We start from the raw sequence: 22,598 nt of genomic DNA on the forward strand, positions 1-22,598 counted from the left end.
AAAACAAGACGAGAAAAGCAATGGTTCTGATGCACAAAAGTTGAAATAAAGTAGGGTGAATAAACTAATTATTAATATATTTTCTGAGGAAACAAAGTTTTCCTTATCATTTAGCCCTGGCTGATATTTCTCATCTAGGCACTACCTTAGATGGTGAATGCTGTAGTGGACATCTACATGCATAAGCTTTTTCATGCTCTTTTTTGGTAGTATTTCCAGCCAAATTACTGGGTGAAGAACCTTATCACTGTCTCTAAAATGCACTGATTTGCAATGTCAGCGGTAATGAAGGAACACCCACCAGAACCCTAGCAGTGAAGCAGCGTGCTAATTGTGAATTTTCCAAGTGTCTCAGAGTTCTCACTGGAAACAATATATATAATACACAATAGATCAGTTATACAGGTTGGCTATCTTGGATGTAAAAGAGAAGGAGACAGACATGGGAGAATTTCTTTTGAAAGTAAGTTTTTGGGTGCTGTTGCAGACCCTCTCTTACTCCCCAAGGGTGAAGAGAGGGAGTATTTATCCATCTCAGGAGAGAACTGTTCAGAGAAAGTGCCCTATGTTCCCTGACATTTAAAGGACAGGTGTCAGTACCTAATCCATGCCTAAGGAGTCCAAAAGTGATGGACAGGAGCTAGCTGTATTATCCTCAGATGGGGCAAAGAGGTTGAGTTTTCCAGTGGTCCAGGTGGGCTAGGGGAGGGGAACCCAACTGTATCATCTTTAAAGGGACTCTGCTCTGAGAGACTAGCTTCCAGGAGAAGCAAGTCTTCTGGGTAAGGGGGGACTTCCCCATATATAGACAATGGGTAGTATGAAGCCTCAGATACTAGGGGCTGAGAAATGTTGTTTTAAAAGCCAGTGGTAAAGTGGCCTTCTCTACATATAAGGAACCTAGAAGTTCACTGAAATGTCCCAGGAAAAAACAAGCAACCCCCTGATTTCAGACACAGCTCATTAGCCATAATGCACTGTCCCTTTCCCATAATCCACCTTCCCCAGACGCAACTCTAGAGAGACCAAAATAGCTGCTAAAGAGTAATTATGAAGAGGTAGAGTGAAGAAAAAGTAAGAAGCTGATTATACTGCTTCCTTTCTGTAGAAATTTCTGAAACTAGAGCAGGCCAAAACAGGAGATTTTCTATGTTGATGATTTGGAGGTTTGATATTAGACTGAATTGAACTTTCACTTCCTGTAAGTTACTGCAAGTAGCTTTGAGACTTGATTAGTCAGAGACAGTGCTGACAAAGAGTGAGGTGGTTGTTTCCCACATGCAACTAGAATCCAGTACTCCTTCAGTGAACGCAATCATTGCACCTTGTGAACATTTTTTCCTGGATATGCTTTTTCTTTGTATTACTATTTTGCATTGAATGGAAATTCTAAGTGACTGTGATTAAAGTCTGTTATCTTCTCCTTTATTATTTCTTCTTTGTTTTAAAGCTGAAGAAGTTATTCTTTTGGAGCTATGCTATTCTCTTTTCATATCATTTTCCATCAGTTGCTTTAAAAAATATTTAACTATTACATTTCTCTGTGTTTACTTTGGTATGTAGTAAAATGTTCCTTAAATTTATATCCCAAATTACTCTCCATGTCTGAAAATTGGCACATTTTTATTTATTCATATTTATTCACCTTGTCCTTACATGTAGGCCTAAATGATTTTTACTCCTCAGACAGGAAATTAGAGACATCCTTAGAAGTTTATTTTGTTCTTGATTCTGAGGTTGAAAACAGCAGAAGAAATGGTTTGTGGAAAGTGGGAGTGAGCTTAGTGTACTCGAGGGAGCATTTGGCACACTTGGCGACTTCCTCCTTTTAAAAAATGGCCCTTCTCTTGCAAGAAGCCCAAGAGACTGCTCTCTTCATTTTCTTCTACCTCTTTTTCCATCTGTTCAGCTGATTTTCCTTTTCTATCCCAACACTAAGTGAGGGAATTCCTCTGAATTTGGTTTTGGATCTGTGTCCCTTTTCTAGATTTTCTTCCTGAGCAACTCAGGCACTAATAATTTAAAACATATATTGGTGACAGTTAAATGTACATCTTTCACCCTGACAGCTTCTCTGTGCTCTAGATTCACGTGCTGAGCTTTCCCTCATTGTACAGGAAGTGACTAGAATCAGCTAACCAGTTGCTAGCTCATCCTTGACTTCTTTCTTTATTCTTTTCTTCTGCATCTGGTCTAATAACAAAAGCAATTCATCCCAAAGCCAAAATATATTTCTAAATATTTTCTCTACATGTCTATTTTCGCAGTTCTATTCCAAGTTGCTGATTGCTATAGGCAATTTGTAACATCCTAAAAAGACTCCTCTGCTCTTATGGTACTCTATCCTTTTTTCATGACCTTTAACACAATTGAAGTTATTTTTATTTGTTTGTTTTTCTGTTAACTTTCTTTTCTACTAGACTGTAAGCTTACAAGTATGTAAAACTGGGAAAAAATAATTTGGGAAGAAGACAGTTGTAGTAAACAAATGAATATGTATTTACAAATTGTGATAAATGCTTTGGAGAAAATAATGTATATTGAAAGAGCATAACAAGGAAAAATTACTTTTGTTCACCTAGCTTAATATATTCAATTCAGCCTTTTGCCTGAGTTATGGGCACATACTTTTCTCTTGTGTGCTATGTATTTCCTTCCTCCTCTCCTCTTTCCTCTTCTCTCCCTCCTTCACCTCCTCCTTCTCTTTCTTCTTCACATCATTTATTGAATGTTTACTTTCTGCTAGGAAATGTGATAGGAGCTTTACAAATGGTAACTCTGTACATTTAAATTGCATGATAACTATTAATATTATTGTGCACGTTTTACTGATAAGAGAATTGAATCTTTAAATAGGTGAAGTAACTATTTTTGGTCACTCAGTAACAAATCTTCAAGCAGGGATGCTAACTCAGGTCGTCTGATTCCAAAATTCATGTTCTTTCTTCTGTGATGCTATCTTCTCAGCATTTATTGTGTGCCCACTCTGTGCAAGAAGATTATATGCAATTTTTTGTGCAATTTTAAAATAACCTCATGAAGAAGACACTATCTTCATTTTATATATGAGACGGTTAAATAACTGTCCAGTGTCCAATAGATATGAAGAAACTGAAGTAGGATATGAGTCCAGATCCATCAGAATCTAAATACCATGTTCTTTGTTGTTCACCATGTACCATCATTTCCTTCCATGATACTAGAGTGTGTTGTTTATTTTTTATCTTGCCTAATAAGACCTTGAAGCCATAGTTGAAGTCTTTAGACTCTATGAGATGGGCCCTCAGTAATTTTATACTAAATGAAAGATTCTATAAATAGCTTATTTAATGTTATGAAAATTATATAAAATGTGACTATAATGATTTTATTCATTTTGGAGCTAATGAGTCACCCTGTCCTTGTTTTCAGGCTACAGTGTTTAAAACAATTTTCTTCAGTCAGGCCTGTAATTCTGTAGATGCTGTCATTCTGTCAAGACAAATTCCAGCTTCCTTTATGAAATTACCTTCAAATGAGAAGTGATTTTCATATCACGTTCATTCATTAATCCTTTCAGTAGATATTTGAGTATCTATGAGTTATCAGGCACAATACTAGCCACTGAATATAATGGCAGGAAGAAACCCATACGGTTCTTGCTTTGTGGACATCAACTTTGTGATGGAGAGACCCCAAAATGATATAGTAACACAGATAAATATAAAATTAAAACTAAGGTAAATGTGATGCATTCAATGCTAAGAAAGTGTATCTGTTACCAGGAGGCGGACCTAATCTTGCAGGAGTAGTGAATTTAGGGGAATCTACCAGGAAGGCTATCCTAAAGGTTAAGAAGGATTTTTAAACTCTTAGTTATGTCTCTAATACCTGGGAAGGAGTATAGACACAGTACGTTACTAGAAAGTTGTACCAGCAGTTGTCCTTGCACACCCTTGGAATCCAGTATGAAACTTACTTATTCTTCTCATAAAGGCACTTACCAGTCCACAAAGAGGCCTCTTATAATTGGCATATAAAAGATCTTTTATCTTCTTCTGTCATACTTCTCATTTCCCTCAGAGTGCCATTGGAAGTCCTCTATCCATTTGTGTTCTCACTAGAGGCCTAGATCTGTCCTGTAGTTCCTGTATGCTTCTGGAGATGGCTTTATGGGAGAAAGGAGGAAAGAATTCCAGGAAACTGGAGCAGAACAAATTATCTTCTTGATTGTGAGAAACAGAACAGTGCGTTCCAGAAGCCAGGAAGGGCAGTGAAGGACAGTTGCTATGGCAGGAACACAGGGATAAAGTGATTTGAAAAGAGGTTGTAGAAAAGGGAGAAGTCAGACAAAGGTTTGAGTTCTAAGCTCAGCAAATACCTCACGTGGAAAAGGGGTAAAGAATATTGGGCTGATTTCACTGCATTTTCTCTTTCTCCAAGGTGCTAGACCACTGAGCCTTGGCTGCTTTGGTAGTCCCACACTCTAAATTTTGTTTCTCCATATCCCTGCGGCTGAAGAAAGTTCTAGGGTATCAAGATATCACTTTCTTCTCTGCTTCTGTAGCCTGTGCTACAAATTTGTAGATTCCTGAGGGAAAAACGAGTGAAATACATCTGAATCATCCAATGTCCTCAAATCCTAGCTGCTGTGGTTGCTTTCATTATGCCTTTAAAACTTTTCAATTTCTTTTTCCTTTGTTGTTCCGAAAAAGTGTCAGTCTAGCGCCTTGCTTCTCAACAAAAGCACTAGAAGCCCGAAGCACATGCCGTAATATCTTCAACCTTAAACCACAACTTAATAACTACAGCATTGTAATTGTAGTCTAATCCATTCATCCTAAAGAAAATATTAGTGAATTTTATCCAGCAATATATAAAAAGGACAATATATCAGGACTAAGTAGAGCTTATTCCAGGAATGCAAGGTTAATTTAACATTTGAAAATTATTTAAAGAAATTTACTACATTAAAAAAGGGGAAAAAATCACATAACTAACTCAGTAGAGTAAGCAAAAACTTTCAACATGATTTGACATTCATAATACACACTTTAAGCAAACTTGGAGAAGAGAAATTCCTTAATCTGATATAGGATATGTTCAAAATACAGGAAAATCATACTTAATGGTGAAATGTTAAAATACTTTTGTTTAAGATCTTATGATTAACTGCTATGATCACATGTATTAAATGTTGTAGTATTTTATTTGAAGGACTGGAAAACGAAAAATAAGGAAAAAGAAAACAAAATTTTAAAGGAATAAATATGTTTTATTAAATGTGATATGGTTGGATATATATCAAATAAAAGATCTATAGAAATATTTTTAGGATTAATAGACAAATTTTGAAAAGTTGCTGAATATAAGATTAATATAAAAACAAGATGTATTTCTATGTACCAATAAAAATCAGGTTAAATACAACTTGTATCTTTACAATAACTTAAAATGTTAAATGACTTGACACATATCTAACAAATGATGTGGAAGGCCTCTACATAAAACTGTAGGATATTATTGAGAGATGCTAAAGAAAGCCTAAATAAATGGAAAACTGCAGCACGATTGAAAGATTTAATATTGTAAAGATATTAATTCTCCCCAAGTTTGTTTACGGATTCATTGCAATTCAATTCAAAGTCCTAACAGGTAATTTGTGGGACCTGAAAAGCAAATTCTAAAACTGACATGTAAATACAAAGTGTCAAAATAGACAAGGCAATCCTGATGAAGAAGAACAAGGTAGGAAGATTTGTTCTACCAAATATTAAAACTACAGGGATTAAGACTCTGTAGCAAAAATAGACAAGTAGACCAAGCAGAAAACCCAAAAGCATATTGTTTTCACTACTATGCAACAAACCGTCCCAAAACTTAGTGGCTTAAACATCAACCATTTATTTTCTCTCATGATTCTGAACTTGGCAGATGGTTATTTTGCCCCATATGTTGTCAACTGGAGCTGCAGTCTTCCAGAAGCTCGGCAGAGATGGAATTTCCTAGATGGCTTATTCATATGTATAGCAGTTGGTGCTGACTCTTGCTGGGATATTGTAGGTCTGTTGATCACAGCACCTCGAGTCCCCTACATTAGGCTCTCCACATGGTTTGAACTTTTCACAAGATGGCAGCTGGGTTTCAAAAGAGAGTGTTCTAAACATGCAAAAGGAGAAACTACCCATATCTTCAGATTTACTCTTAGAATTCACACAGCATCACTTTCGCCACATCCTGATGGTTAAAGCAGGTTACAGGGTCACCCCAGATTTAAGGGGGGTGGGAGGCATATATTCTGCCACTCAGTGGAAAAAGTGACCAAAAATTTGTCATCTTTACCACACAGAGCCATGCTTATAAGGATACTTGATTAATGCAAATGAGGCACTGTGGGGAAAGATTTGTCTTTTCAATAAATAATTCAGAAAGAATTGGATACTAATACGGAGAAAAAATAAAACTTGACCCTACATCATACCCTAATTAAATACAAATTCCAGTAGGGCTGTATACTTAAATATTAAAGCAAAATAATACTTTAAACAATGGTATCAGTGAATATCATCATGACCTTGGGATAGGTAATTTGTTTTTCAAGCTGCACACAAAATGCCTTACTCGTAGAGGAAAATATTAAATTGGAGTACATTTTAGTAATTGCTACTGGTGCCCAATGCCACATTCTTTTGACTCATTGCTAATTTAAGCTGTAGCTAGCAGATACATAGTTCCTTGCTGGCTTACATGCATCTCCCTAACAGTATTTCATAGTTTTTATTCATGGCCTTTTGCAGCACTAAAGAATCTCTTGGCCGGTGTGCAAACCCAGTCTGGGAGTGTGGGATTAACACACCAAAACACAATCCTCAAAAATAGGACAAGAACAGAGATAAACGCTTCAGTCTCCTGTCTTTCAGATGGACAATTCTGGAAGGCATTCTGTATAATTATCAGGGGGTTGTGGCATTAAATTATATATGTAATATAGATTAAAAATATACAGAAGAATAAGTACTAAAAACTTTTATGTATATAAAAACTAAATTATAGTGTTTAGTGATAAGTAGTAACACAGGCATAAAATAAAACAGGGTGGTCAATTTTAGAGAAGAGCAAGAAGAGTGTGATTGGGATTGGGCATATGGGGGATTTCTGAGGTGCTGGCAATATTTTTTATAAACTAAATGTCAAGGCAAATAGTCATGGAATATACCAAACTAAGCAAAGGCAGAGAATACAATTTGATAAACTTGCATATACTTACTATCTTGTTTCAAAATTACCAATTTATGGACTGTCTTATATCATCTCTATTACCCTATTACCCCTACCTAAAATATGGATCATTTTGGACTAAGTCCCATACATCATATCATTTTAATGTATAAATATTTTTATGTATCTGTAATAGATAAAGTATTAAAAACACACTTCACAATGCCATTATCACACCAAGAAACTCAACAATTTCTTCACATCATCAGTTATCCACTCGGTATTTCAAATTTTCTTGCTATGGTCAATTTTTTAAACTGTTTGTTCAGTTAGGACTCACAAAATGGCCTACCTCTTTTGTTTGGCTGCTGTCCATCTTGAGTGGTGTGACTGTACACTCTAGATTGTCCAAGAGTTCCATTTCAATAGTATCCCCTTTTACTCTCTGAAATATCCCAGTTTGGGTGAAAATACTGTGTATTAACCATATGTGGAATCTAAAAAAAAAAAAAAGACAAACAAATTTATTTACGAAACAGAAACAGACTCACAGACATAGAAAACAGATTTATAGTTACCAGAAGGGGAAAAAGGGAGTGGGAACGGATAAATTGGGAGTTCAAGATTTGCAGATACTAATATATGTACAATAGCTAAACAACAAGTTCATACTATATAGCACAGGAAACTGTAGCCAATATCTTGTGGTTAGCTTATGGTGAAAAAGAATATGAAAACGAATGTATGTATGTTCATGTATGACTGAAGCATTATTCTGTACAATAGAAATTGACACAACATTGTAAACTGACTATATACTCCAATAAAAATATATATACAAAAGTATGGAGAAAAAAAAGTATATGGTCACTCAACAACTTAGTCCTTTTCATCTTTAAGTGCCCACTCCCCTCCAATTCCTTTTCTTACTTTTTAGGTTTTGTTGTTGGAAGAAACTGGGTCATTTCCCCTCTAATGTTTTCTACAGTCTTGATATTTGCTAAATACATCTCCTGCTGTTGTTTTATATGTTGCTCTGCCCCCTGTATTTCCTGAAACCTGGAAGTTAGAACTAGAAGGTTGATTTGTTTTAAGTTTCAAGGGGGAACAGGAGGAGAATACTTCATGGGTGATGCTGTTTACTTCTGGTAGAAAGAATATAGCATCCACTTGTCTCTTTTTCAGTAAAGTTAAGTCATTGATATTCATTGACTAGATGCATCATTTCAAAAACAGTTTCCCTAATGGTGATGTTAACATTCTGCTTCTTGATCTTGGAGGTACTTACATGGGGCTTTGCTTTATAATAATTTATTCAGCCATTTATGGACTTTTCTATAATGTGTTATCTTTTAAGAAAATAAGTAAAAACACGTGTGTAACTACATACGTTACATTCATACAACTATGAGGGATCAACAGATGAAATTGATGAGTTATATTGTTAAACTGTAATTATGAAATTAATTTTTTTTGCATTTTAGGCAGAAATTAATTATAAAAAGTAAATTTTGATAACAATTTCATTATAAAAAATAAGATTTAAATAATAATAGTTAATAATATGTTATTCTGATGTGGCCAGTTATTTAAGGGAATGTCTAAACTTGCTGTCTATGTTGGACTGAGGTAGGAAATGTGGTAAAAGTGGAATGTGATGATGATGAACAGAAAGAAGGCTGCATGTGGCTGCATGAGGGTTAAACTAGTTCATGAGAAGAGACACATACCTTTTTAATAACATCTATTAATAAAGATTGCAATGTTTAATGAATAAGAGAGATACCATTTAAAAATAACTTGTTTGGACTTTGGATATCAAAGAATCATAAATGTTTATTCAATTTGGTGATTACAGAGTAATTTATGTGTTCATTGCTCTACATTCCAGTTGATTCTAGATACCATCTCCCAGGGTAGATTGACAAAAGTGATACAACTAGATTGACAAAAGTGATCTAGTTGTATCAACAACCCTCCCAGCTTGTTGATAGCAATGGAAAACTGAGAATCTTTTCTATTTGATAGTGGGAGTGAAATTATGAATCTGCAACTTTCTTTCTAAGGTGGGATTACTATCATAAAGCAAATTTCCATAAAATTACGTTTTGAATCATATTTTCCAAGGATGCTTGGATACTGAATTTAATTACTTATGGAAAGTGAAAAAAAAATTACTTATGGAAAGTGAAAAAAAAATTAAAACTTCATTGGCTCCTGGGAAAATATTTCATTACTTTCTAGGTTGCTCTGATTTATATTTAGGCTGTTTTGTTTACCTCATGGCCAACAAATTCCAAAAGCCTCCTGTATATTGACTAATATTTATTGGGGATCTTACAACTTGGTTTACAACCTTCTTTCAGCCATCATACTGATGACCCATCTATTTACCCAGTCTCATTGTACTTTGGTTTTCATTACTCCAGTGCTCTTTTTCATTGATGGCAATAGAGCATGGAATTTGAAAGACTGAATTCTGAATACAGGCTGGATTGAATCACTTCTAGCTATGTGACCTTGGGAAAATTTCCTACCCTCTTTGTGTCATCTTTCCTTCATCTGTAGAATGAGAATTATATTATGTCCCATCTATCTGTTTTAATGATGAATATATGTAACACCGTTGGCATATAAGAAGTCCACAGCAAATCGCTGTTATCTCCAGTGTGCTTCAGCAGCTTATTTACTTAGTTCCATACTAAAGATCATCACCATCAAAATGGCTCTACCATTTAGATCTTGAACCATAAAAATACCTACCCTGATTATAACACTCTTCCTTTTCCAATGCTGTTTCTCTCTTTCCCTTAGGTGCAAGAGTGCCCTTTTACTCCAATTCCTTGACCTATTCTTACATACTAATTTCAGTGGTTTCCAAATTTCTGAGCTCCATGGCCTAGAAAAAAAAATTTGGAAATCAATATAGAATTATCAATTCATTGCCAAGTAAAAAGTTAAGATAACCAACATCATCACAAGTTGAAATTATGAAATTGTTTGTGTAATTAAAAAAATATTTGTTTTCCGTGACAAATCATATATTCTCATGAGGTAGAGACTTATCAAGTAACTACCTTGGTCACTCTGAATGTGCAGGAATAAGTGCATACCATGTGATTCTAGATCTGACAATGAAGACTTTAAAAAAATAGGGAGGAGGGTATAGCTTAAGCAATAGAGTACATGCTTAGCATACACAAGGTCCTGGGTTCAATCTGCAGTACCTCCTCCAGAAATAAATAAACAAACCTAATTACCTCCCCCTAAAAATGAATTAAAGAAAGACCTCTTTTTTAATAAAAGAAAGATATTTTATCAAAAATTGAAGGTTGGAATTATTAAACCAAGTATGTATATGAAATATGCAATGCCCAACACAGTAACATTAAAATGAAGTGCTTTTATTTTGTTGATACAAATTGTCAGTTTGTTGATTTATATTCAGCAACTACAAAATGTTGCTCACATGTCCAACCTTTTCTCATACTTCGTCCTTTATACTGCAATTAATACCAACATTCTAGATTCAGAGAAGTGTGTTGATAAAACGGTGAGCTACACTCTTCAAGCAATTTCTCTCAGTTCAGAAAATTTTGGTCAAGGTCTGGCTAGGTCACGGCAATATCTAAGATGGGCTGCTAATTTTAAGCCCACTTAGATATTTACTTAATTATATAGTAGAATTTTGTAGGGACTGAAATTCTCTTATTAAAATCTTAATGCCTCTTGATTTAATATCTTTGTTAATTATCTTGATGTACTCTTCTTTGAGTTCCCTCAGAATAAAACTACACTTACATGTGAACTTTAGTGAATAGAGTAGAATTTAAGAAAATCAAAAGAAGGGGAATATTTTACAATGTATATCTTCTAACTCAAATGAAATGTCTTTTTGAAATTCCAACTGTCTCTTCTCATCCTTATAGTCACTGGCATTCTTTCTCTCTGGTATTCTCTAGCCTTCCTGGCCTATGCTTCCAGTGAAATCTTATTTGGTTATTTCTGAAAGTCTTTCTTTTTTCCACTTTATTCTTACTAATCCGTAGAAAACAAAGGGGCGCATGTTGAATCCTTTAAGTAGATTAAATAGATGCAGTTTTAAAATAAACAGAACTTAGCATCCCAAACAAATGTTTCAAAATTTCAGGGGAAATATGGAGGGTGGTATAGATGAGTAAGAAAAGCTATGGAGTCCTACATGACCACCAGCTTGTTGGAGTTCCCATTGCCTCAAAGAACAATGTAGAAGCCATTTATGTTGTAAATACTAGCTGTCTGTTTTGTGTAGGAATTCCGTAGTGTTGGTGTTTAACTGCAAGGGACTGGCAGAGGGTGACAGTAGGATAAGCAGACCATCCCTTAATTCAGATTCTCCCAATTATATTTTTTAATATTATCATTGTTATTCTGAGCAAATAATTGCTCTGAGCTACAAATTCTTCATCTATCAAATGGAAATAAAATAATACTTGCCTCTGAATTTGTTTGGATTCAGTATTCACCTCAGTGCCTGACACAGAGCAGTAATTCTATTGAGTGTAATACCCACTTTCCATCACCTCTAGTCTCCATAACCTTTTCATAGCTGATTAAGATAAAGGGAAAATGATAGTTTTAAAGCCTAAGGTAAATCAATAAATAATTCAACAATTTCATATTGATTGCCTACTATATCTAGAATGGTGTTGGATGGTAAGAGGGTTGTCTTGGTCTGTATGGGCTGCTATAAAAAAAATCACAGAGTAAGTAGCTTATAAACAACAGACGTTTATTTCTCACAATTCTGGAGGACCAAGGTCAAGGTACTAGCAGATTTAGTGTCAGGTAATAGCCTACTTCCTACTTCACAGATAGCCATCTTTTTTTGCTGTGTTCTCACTTGGTGGAAGGGGGAAGGGAGCTCTTTGTAATCCCATTTATGAAGCTTCAGCTTCATGACCTAATCACCTTCTAGTAACATTATGTTTGGGGTTAAGTTCTCAACATATGAATTTTAGAGGGAAACAAACATTCAATCCATAACAGGGATACAAACAAGAATAAAATACAACCTCTGTGGGAAGTACCTGCAGCTTGGAACCATAGATTCTCAGGATTTAGAGAAATCTTTAATGTTATCTAGTGCAACTACCTTTTTAGCAGACAAGACCTGAAATAACTAGGCAGTCATACACTAGAGTAGATGCTCAGAAATGTAAAGTATACAATAGGGCAGACATCCCCCAAGAGGAACCTTGGATGGCCAACATGACATTCCCCATTGGAGTGGTATTACCTTGTCCAGTTGACTATGATCCACATTGTCAGCATGCAGTCAGTGGTTCAGCGTCCTTGTGAAAAAACACGTTTAACAAATTTCACAGTTACTGATGAATATCCTAGTGTAAATGAACAATTTACCTTCACGTATACTAAAATAATCATCTATCCATGAATAGTCCCTTTCTATGGACATATCTGTATGAGAATCCAAATTAAAATTAGAAAGTAGACAAGACAGCAAGAAATTAATAAATGAAATTTAGATGATCTCAAGAAGTATAAACTAAGGTAGCTTGAGATTTTCTTTTCTCATAATAGAAACACCTTTACTAATGAATGATAATGCTTAAATTGTCGGCAAATATAAGGTAATATATGGAGAAATGGCTAGTGTTAGAAGTAATAGGAAGTAAAATTTTATTTATGAGGTGATAACTTTCTGATAGGAGGTTAGTTATGCACCCATTATAGATGGAAAGAATGCATTTAAAAAAATTCTGTATGAAATAATAGGGCATTTTTAGGGGTACTCTTTCTGTACCTGTTCCTGAAGATTTCTTGTGTTTTATTGCCACAAATGGCCCAAGAAGAATTGGAGGTAAAGTCATAAATAACTGTAGAAAGTACACATATAAAAATTTTTTTTCCCTAAATAGACTAATTTTCTAACTATTCTCTGAGCATTTGGAAAAACATAAAGAATGAATTCCACATAATTGTTCAATATACTTGTTTGGTTATCTACTTAATGCATGACAATACAGAAGCAGGCTTGTGGGGGATAAAGGTACATAATACAACCTTGACTTCAAGTAACTTGAAATCATATTAAAAAAATCAAAAATAAAAGTTTAGAACAAAAACTATCAAATAGTTATAAGTTAGTTACTAAGAATGGATTCAATAAATATTTATAAGTACCTTCTCTGGGCACAGTTCTGGACTGGGTGTTGAAAATGCCAAAAATGGGGATTCCTCCCTTTGAGATAGTCACAGGGAAATCCAACGAGTGACATATAGTAGCTTCACTCGAATGGAGCATGTATAGATGCCAGGGGATGCAAAGAGGAAGCTATCAAAGGATTGAGAGGTCACATGGACATTTTCTCTGAAGATGATTTGAGAATTGGGTCTGGCAGTATATAAACTGATTAAAAAACATCATAGTCCAGTAATTGGGATGGAGTTTACGGGTAGAGTTGATGGTGATGTGATGATAGTATAGGTGGTGGAGAATTGCATATGTAATAATATGGGTGTAGAATTCTGTGCCTCAGAGAAAGAGTACAAACTTTCAACTTACTTTTCCTTTGACAATCATTTATGTCTTCTTTCCAGTCTCATTTCTTCTGTACCTTAATTCCTTACAAATATACATAACATGATGTTGGTTATTAAGCTTTTAGGAATTTGATTGCTAGACTATTTTGAAGTGACCAAGATCTAAACGGGAAACTCATTGTTCCTGGTCTGTGATGAAAAAAGTACAGAAAGTTTTTTGTCATACAGTCATTCAGGGATCCAGGAGTTTCTTCTGCTGTAATGCTACTATCTTCAACATGTAGATACAAGCTCACTTTGTGTCTCACAGGCAGTGGATAGAAAAGAGAGAGTGATATCTTGTGCAGCCAGGTTTGAAGTGGCATACATCATTTCCATCTGCATTCCACTGGTTGTGACTCAGTTATATGATCCCCTCTAACTGCAGAGAGTGCTGGGAAATGTAGACGTCCTTTGTGTTATTCATTGGATCCCTGAGCAATAAGAATAATCTAGATCCTAAGTGGGACTTAGAGGCATGGTTTTGTGTGTCTAAAGATGTTATTGGAGACTTTGGAGGCAGCTGATCAGTTAGGCACTGCTTTCTCTCTTCCTACTATGGGTTAGAACTAAGTAAATTTGGATGGCAGTAGTATATGGGTATCTGAAATCCAAGATCTAGATTACTTGTAGAGATGAAAGTTATGATGAATGCTTCAGTGTAGCTACATGAAAATACAGGAATCACTGATATTGTTAACTTAGTAGGTATCACTGTATAGCGGAGCCGAGTGGGTCATCAGTAAATTCTCAGCACTTCCCTCATCACTCTATGCTTCTTCATCTTTGCTATTTTGGTGTACATACATGCTTATAAAGACTTAGGCATTAAGGCCTATTAGGCATCCAGGCAGGCATCTTATCTCTCCCATTCACCCTTGTTTCTCCAGTGCCTGGTTGTGGGTTCAGTTACTATGTGATGAAGTCTAAAGTAATGAATTTATATTTATGTGAGGTGTCAAACATGTCTGTAAATGTAGTTACATTCATATATTTCAATTTTGTGAGTTTATTTTCCCATTTAGCTCTGAGGTCTATTAAAACAGTATAAATTTTTCTTATTTATTATTTTTCACAGCATTCTAGTGTATAATATACCCATTATATATGAATATTTACTCAAGAATAACAGTACTGCAGTTGCACATACTGTCCCTCTAACAAGAAACTTTAAATAAATGTTACCTATTTTAGCCTTGTACTCACTTTCTTTAGAATCAAGTGTATAATGTGTTTCTTTTATAGTTGTCTTTCCTTCAAGTGAAAAGCATAAACTTGTTCTTAACTTCTGATGCACTATATTTTCACACTGTTTAACGTTAGTTTTCTTTCACAGAAACAGCACTGAATAAAATAAGGACATTACTGATAACAAAAGTGTGTGTATGTGTGTGTTTAATGTTGGTGTTGTATGGGTGGATTTCCAGTAGCTCTTAATCTCAAACACAAAATATTCTTCAGTATCAGTATTTCTTTCCTGAGTGATATCTATAATTTTCTTTTTGTGTGTAAATGAATGATAGCAGAAAAGCGTGCACCGTGACTTTATAGCTGAATAAATTATCCTTAGTGTGTAGGAGATTTACTGTGCTTTAATCAATGAATAATTATTCTTTTCTGATCTCAGTAAGATCCCATAAAAAGGGTTACACATATAGCCACGTTCTGTTTGAGGCTGCAAACAAAACTAAAATTATTAAGCTCATTTAATTGCCTTTTGTAGCTATGTTAGGAGAAGTATCTTTACAATGCGTATATATGATCATCTCTTATAGCAGGGAAAGGAGCAGGGAACAAAACATGCCTCCAGTTTAAAGTGAATAAGTTGTGTTTTGAATTCAGTGTAAACAAGAACACAGATCTTTGGAAAATGGGTTCATATTACATATGTCTTGATTAGCAGATTAAGGAAGTTCATTAGGAAATGACATATAGTTGATTTATTTCATGGACTCAAATTTTAAAAAGCTGTTAGTTGTTCCTAGATCTTAAATTTAAAATGAATGCATTTTTTTTGCCTTTTATTATTAACCAGTGGCCACATTGATGGAGTAGGGTACAGTGGAAAGAATACAGGATTTATGGTCATGTAGCATGGGTTCAAAATACTGGTCTGGCCCCCTGTGTACTCTGTGATATTTGGCAAGTCAGTATCTGTCTCTCTCTCACACACACAGATACACACAAAGTAAGATAAAATTTTCTCCTCTTCCTGAAACAATTGAGAGAGAGGCCTAAATGGGTTTTTCTCTTGTAGTAAGCTACTTGGGTAGATAAAATAGCCACCAAAAAGGAGCTCCTGTGAGTCTTCCACTGGGGTAAGTCCAAGCAGAGTGGTGCTTGATGACTCGTGGGCGATTGCGAAAGACTGACTGCTGGTGTCTGCAGAATTGTGACTTCTGGCAGTTGAGGACGTTAGTTCTTGTTTTACTTCCTTGGGAAAGGTTGAGTTGACCCTCATGTTTGACCCTCATAGCCTTACTTTTATTTTTAAATGTACAATAAGATGGAAGTTTCAGCATCATAAGAAGCAGAGAGCAGTAAACAAATGTGATTTCTGGATAAATAGAGACTTCCTACAGGAATTTAGCAAATATTGTACACTCTCTACTTTTGCTGTCATAGTTATAATTTATTTTGTAAGAAGGACACACCAACATTAGTACGGCATTTAAGAATTGTTGATAACAGTAAAAAATTTTATATTTCATTTTTTCCCAAAAGAAAAGGGAAGAGGATTATTAAGTATAATGAGTGCGGGTAGGGGAGGCAGTCTTGAAGCTCACAAAGATCAAAGGGGTTCTGAGACTATCTCTTTAGAAGTTGATCCTGACTCAGAGGGGAGAGAGTGGGTTCCACTCAAGAGGTGTAGGAAAATATCCTAGGAGACTGGTGGATTTAATGCTGTTCTTCTCTAGCCAGAAATGGATTAGTTCCTTAGGACTCCTGTTTGTCTGCAACGTTACTTGTACTTCCCTTTTGAATCTTAAGAGGAATGTTTGTCAAGAAGCAGTTTAAAGAAGAGAGGGGCAGTGAAAAGAGAGATTCCACACTTTCACTAAGCAGTCATTGGTGTATGTCTCTGTGTGTGTGTTTTCGTTGTTATAATTTTAAAAAGATTTTGTTAATTTAAAAAGGTATTAACTTGTCTTGGGGCTACATGACTTTGGATCCAATGAAGATGTGGTAAGAAATGTTGAAAATTACTGCTTTTAAAATTGAGCAGGACTCAATATTATCTGTTACAGTAAATAGAGTATAAATGAGACATGTTAGTGTAGAAGAAAGATGTGATAGTATGCTTGCATTCTTAAAAATCACATTCACAACCCCCTGTGAACATACATATATATATTTTCTATTTTCAGAAGTTGATTTATTTATTGAGAAAGCTATATAGTTCTTTGTGCAGTCATCTCCAGTTATAATTATATAATTTCAGATCCAAAAAATTATCCTCTGCTCTCCTTCTATTGTGGTCTTTTCTCCCTGTTTATTGGCTTAAATAAACATGTTTAGAGATACCATGACCCTTATCTGTAGGATAATGTAGATAGTATTCTAAAAAACCACGTGAATAGGTGATGGATATTATGGATAATTTAGGTTCAGACAGAGGAGCTGACAAGTGTGGAGGAACTCTGTTGACCCAAGGTGACCCTGTTGGCTTACGGCAAAACTTTGGGCTGACAGGGGCAGCTTCAGGTGATTTACTTCAGCCTCTCAACATATTTACCACTGTCATCTCAAATGATCTCTCATATACACAGGAAACACACTTATTTGCTTTGACTGTGATGTGACTTCAGTTAGCTAGACCTATAGCAATCTGAGGACTGAGAGAACTGTACTAGATGTTTTTGTACATTAATTTTAAAAACTTGAGATCGAATTCACATAACATAAAGATAACCATTTTAAACTGTACAGTTCAGTGACAATCCACAATATTATGCAACTATCACCTCTATTTTATTCCAAAGCATTTTTATCACCTCAAAAGAAAACACTGTACCCATTAAGCACCTGGGACCCATTTCCCTATTCCCTGGCAACCACTTCCTGTCAATGAATTTACCTACACTGGATATTTCTTATAAATAGAATCATACAATATGTTACCTTTTGTGTCTGGCTTCTTTCCACTTTGCATAATTTTAGGGTTCATTCACATTGTCACATTATCAGTGCTTCATTCTTTTTATGGCTGAATATTTCACTGAATGCATTTTTTTTACTCACTCTTCAGTTGATTGACATTTGATTTGTTTTCACCTTTTGACTATTATGGATAGTGTTGCTATGAACATTTATTTATATGCATGTGTTTGCATTGTATGTTTTTATCAGATATATGATTTGCAAATATTTTCTCCTATTCTGTAGGTTACCCCTTCACTTTCTTGATGGTGTTCTTATATGCACAAAAGTTTTTAGCTTTGATGAAGTCCAGTTTATCTATTTTTTATTTTGTTGCTTGTGCTTTTGGTGTAATATCTAAGAATCTATTACCAAATTCAAGGTCATGAACATTTACCTAGTGTTTCTTCTAAGAGTTTTAAAGTTTTATCTCTTACATTCATGTCTGTGATCCATTTTGAATATTATATATGGTACTAAATAAGGGTCCAAATTTACTCTTTTGCATTTGGATGCTATTTGCCCCAACACCATTTGTTAAAAAGTCTTTCCTTCCCATTGAATGAATGATCTTGGCACCCTTGACAAAAAGAATTAACTATAGTTTATTTCTGAACTCTAGATTCTATTCTATTGATCTATATGTTGGTACCACATTTTTTTGATTGCTGTAGCTTTGGAGTAAGTTTGGAAATTGGAGAAATGTGAGTCCTTCAACTTTGTTCTTCTTTTTCAGGATTGTTTTGGCTATTCATGGTCGTTTTTATTTCTATATGAATTTTAGGGTATGCTTTCACATTTTTACAAGAAAGTCATTGGGATTTATATTGGGATTATACTGAATCTCTGGATTACTTTGGGTGGTATTGCTGTTTTAACAATATTAAGTCTTCCAATTCATGAACATGGGATGTCTTTTACTTTATTTGTCTTTAATTTCTTTCAATAATGTTTTGTAATTTTTACTGTACAACTTGCACCTCCTTGATTAACTTTATTCCTAATTATTTCATTTTTTGGATACACTTGTGAATAAAAACATATTCTTAATTTCATCTTCACATTATTCATTGCTACTATATATATAGAATTGTAGTTGATTTTTGTGTGTTGATCTTTATACTGAACTATTGCTGAATGTGTTTATTAGCTCTAGTAGTCTTTTTGCAGAATATTTGGGATTTTCTGTATGTAAAATCATGCCATCTGTGAATATAAATAATTTCACTCCTTCCTTTCCAACTTGGACACTGTTTTTTTTTTTTTCCTTGCCTAATAACTATGGCTAGAGCTTCTAGTACAGTGTCGAATAGAAAAGGTGAAAGTGGGCATCCTAATCTTGTTTTTGATTTAAGATGAAAAACTTTAAGTCTTTCATCGAGTATAATTTTGATTGTGTGTTTCTCATAAATGTGCTTTATCGTGTTTATTTACCATAAAATTTTCTTCTATTCCCTGTTTGTTGAGTGCATTTATCATTGAAGAGTATTGGATTTTGTAAAATCCTTTTCCTGCATCAATTGAGATGATCACGTGTCTTGGTTTCTTTTATTCTGTTCATAAGATATTAACATTGATTGATTTTTGTATGCTGAACTCTTGCTCATCATTTTAAAGCCTCAACACTAATTTCAACCATGGCTGTTGCTATCAGTTACATTCAGGCTGTAATTTATTTTATGTAGATGCAAATTAATAAAGTCTCAACGCACATGGCATAAGACCACTTGTGGGAACTTGTTTGACATTCATGCATGAGCAACTTGGAACTGCAAGGGAGGTGACAACATTCAGAGTGATCCTTGGCCTTGGGGGAATGGGAGCTTATGGATTAATGCTCCTTTTCTTCCCTTACAAAAATGATTCTGAAGTCAGTTTTGTAAGGCTTCTCAGAAAGTCTTGCTAAATTAAGCAATCAATTGCTGACTTGATAATATATCCTTTTATTTATTTTCTTTTTGTTTTCACTTCCCTTATCATTTAATCATACTTCCTGGAATTGCATTCAAATGAATTCCTCACTCATAGGCATTTTCTTTGATTTTGATTTTAAAGAAACTATGCCAAGTCTACTATACCTGTCTAGTAACCTTGCATGAGTTTGAGGGAACCAACAGGATGTAGTTCAGCTCCTAACACTGGGTCTTGCCACTTTCATCTCATGCTACATAGTGTGTGCAACTGTTTCGTTTTCATTTCTGGGGACTCTGCTACTGACTTTTGATGTTGGTTTTGAGTTTTGAGGTAATTTCTGAGCTTGTTGAAAGTTCTTTGCCTCACCATTAATACTTTCTGCTTTTCCCCTTTTGACTATGGAACAATCTTCTACAATAACTGCTTTCATTAATTAAAAAGGAATGACCACCTACAAACGGAGTAAGAAGAGTGGCTCTTAAGTATCTGTGAATTTTGGCTGAATGGGGACTAATAATTAAAATAATAAGTCTCACATTTCTAAACTCTATATGTTAGGTACTAAGTTTAATGCTAACATCCCCATCACAAAATAGGTACTAGTGTTAGTCCCATTTTTCCTTTAAAAATCTAAACTCCAACTCAACTGATACCAACTCTCAAAGCTCATCTTGGTAACCGTTGTTTTATGGTCTTAAGATGTTCTTTTTGTGAATGAATTAAAGTTCTAGTTGTAAAATTCATGAAATGTTTAAATAAATCTCCTTAAAAAGCCAACACCCTGTCTGAAATTCTATCCCTCTTGAAATGAAAACTGAGACTAATATAAGCAAATTACAGAGAAGTTAAGTTTTTGATACAGAAAAACTAGCTTCAAACATGGTGCTATTTTTAATGAAACCCTGAAACTCAACAAACCTTAACAAAAAAAATGGACTTGATTCTCTTGACAGTACACTCAGAGTTTAAAAATCTCAGAGTTGCTCCTGGTTCTACACAGACAGAATCTGGAGATGTTAATTTTTTGTCATTTGGCTTCTAGATGTCCTTGGCGTGTACACCCCTATGGAATCTGGTTCATCTACAATCTGTCAGAAAGCATCAGAGGTGGTTTTGAGTCCTTATGTCCTGAGCCTGTGAACAAAATGTGTGAGTACATTGAAATAATAAGGTCAATTTTACTGTTGTCAAGGGTCTTCTAAAATTATTTCATAATGGTTGTTGTATTGAAATGAATTCACCCTATAGTTTCAGTCTGAGGAGTTAAGGGCAGTATTTAGTTAAGTTTAGAAAATATCTTTATTGGAATTGTCTCATGTGTGCAGGTTCATTTTTGCCTTAGAAAGGCTTTGATGGACATGGATGAATTAAACCCCAGATTTAGCTCAGTGAGAAGCAAAGATTATTTTTTAGTATAGTTATCAAATAGCTTAAATATTATCAAATGATAGACAAAATATTGCTAAATGATATTTATTCACATATGAAAATTTCCCAGTGCAGGCTAGCATCTTTTTCATCTAGGTTTTAAGAATATAACATACTAAGGATCCCTTCTCTTGGCCACTGAGGCAGGTTGCTATCATCTTAAAAGAAACCCAGAACTTTGAATGGTTTACTAGTTAAGTTAGTGGTTATATACACAATTTAGAACTTCAAATTCTTCAGCAAATTAATTTTGGAGTTGTTGTATATATCTCTGCCATGTGAGCATTGTTCAAATGTTTTTTTTTTTTTCAAGGTAGGTTAGTTTGGGGAGATAAAATGGTTATTCCTGCTGTGGAGAATATTAGGTTTTATGGTTTCTTTTATTTCTAGAGATTCAGATGATGACTTCAAATGTAGGTTTGTGAATTTTAAGCCAATTGTTGAGTTTTCATTGCCTTGAGATAAGCATTGGCTTAGTTTGTTGGAAACTGGAAGGGGTCTGAATAATAAGCTAGTCAAATTTATTTAATTTGGGAAAATAGTATAATTTGACTAATTTCATGTAAATTAAAGATATTATGTTTGAAAATAAGGGGTTGCATGTAGTTTTAACTAAATAAGTCTATTTCACTTCTTAATTGGACACTGAGCATACTGTGCCTTCCTGGCCCACTATATGACAGTCTTTCTCCTCCTTTGATTTACCAAGAGTAGAAGACCAATTTTCCACAGCAGCCAGGCTTCTTGATGAAGGTTAAGGTCATGAACTGGTATGTTTGAAGTGCTTTGGGAAGATATGAGTTGAATCTAGGTTGAGGTGGAAAAGAAAGTATTTTGTTTTATGCTTGCAGACTCATCTTGTAGGAATGAAAATGTAATCAAGGACTCCTAATTAAAGAACAATCACTAAATAGCTAAGCTGGGGAAGTTTCCCATTAAATTTTGTCCAATTTATATGGCTTATATTTTATTACAGATACCAATTAGAGACTGTTGCAGGGAATAGGTGGCCATTCAAATTAGTCCAAGTCAAAGTTTTATTATAAGACTTCTGGAGAGTCTCAGGGGAACTAGCAGTTATGGCAAGAATTTTAATTTCTAGCCAGTTTTAATTTTAGGAGAAAGGTTAAACATGAAGTTCATTCTCCTATTTTCCTCCACGATTTTTAACAGAGAGGCACATTTATGACATTTATTTCAGTAATTAGTATCAGGTACAAATGACAACTTCAACAAGCAACAGTCCTTTGTTCATAATCTGGCTGTCATTGAAGAGGTATGTCAGTGTATTTCAAGAGCTTTCAGATAAACCAATTAGCAAAACTCTGCCAATA

At 34.6% G+C, this 22,598-nt stretch overlaps 1 long non-coding RNA gene across 2 annotated transcripts in view; it reads left to right on the plus strand.

Moving 5' to 3' along the window:
• Positions 1 to 22,598, plus strand: part of LOC107033197 (uncharacterized) — a 332,749-nt gene that overhangs the window by 218,065 nt on the left and 92,086 nt on the right. For both annotated transcript variants that reach the window (XR_012074875.1, XR_012074874.1), the window contains exon 4: positions 20,879 to 20,985. This is a non-coding gene — a long non-coding RNA (uncharacterized lncRNA). The remainder of the gene's footprint in view (positions 1 to 20,878; positions 20,986 to 22,598) is intronic.

This window comes from Vicugna pacos, chromosome 8 (assembly GCF_048564905.1).
Source record: "Vicugna pacos chromosome 8, VicPac4, whole genome shotgun sequence".
In the NCBI taxonomy this organism is placed as follows: domain Eukaryota; kingdom Metazoa; phylum Chordata; class Mammalia; order Artiodactyla; family Camelidae; genus Vicugna; species Vicugna pacos.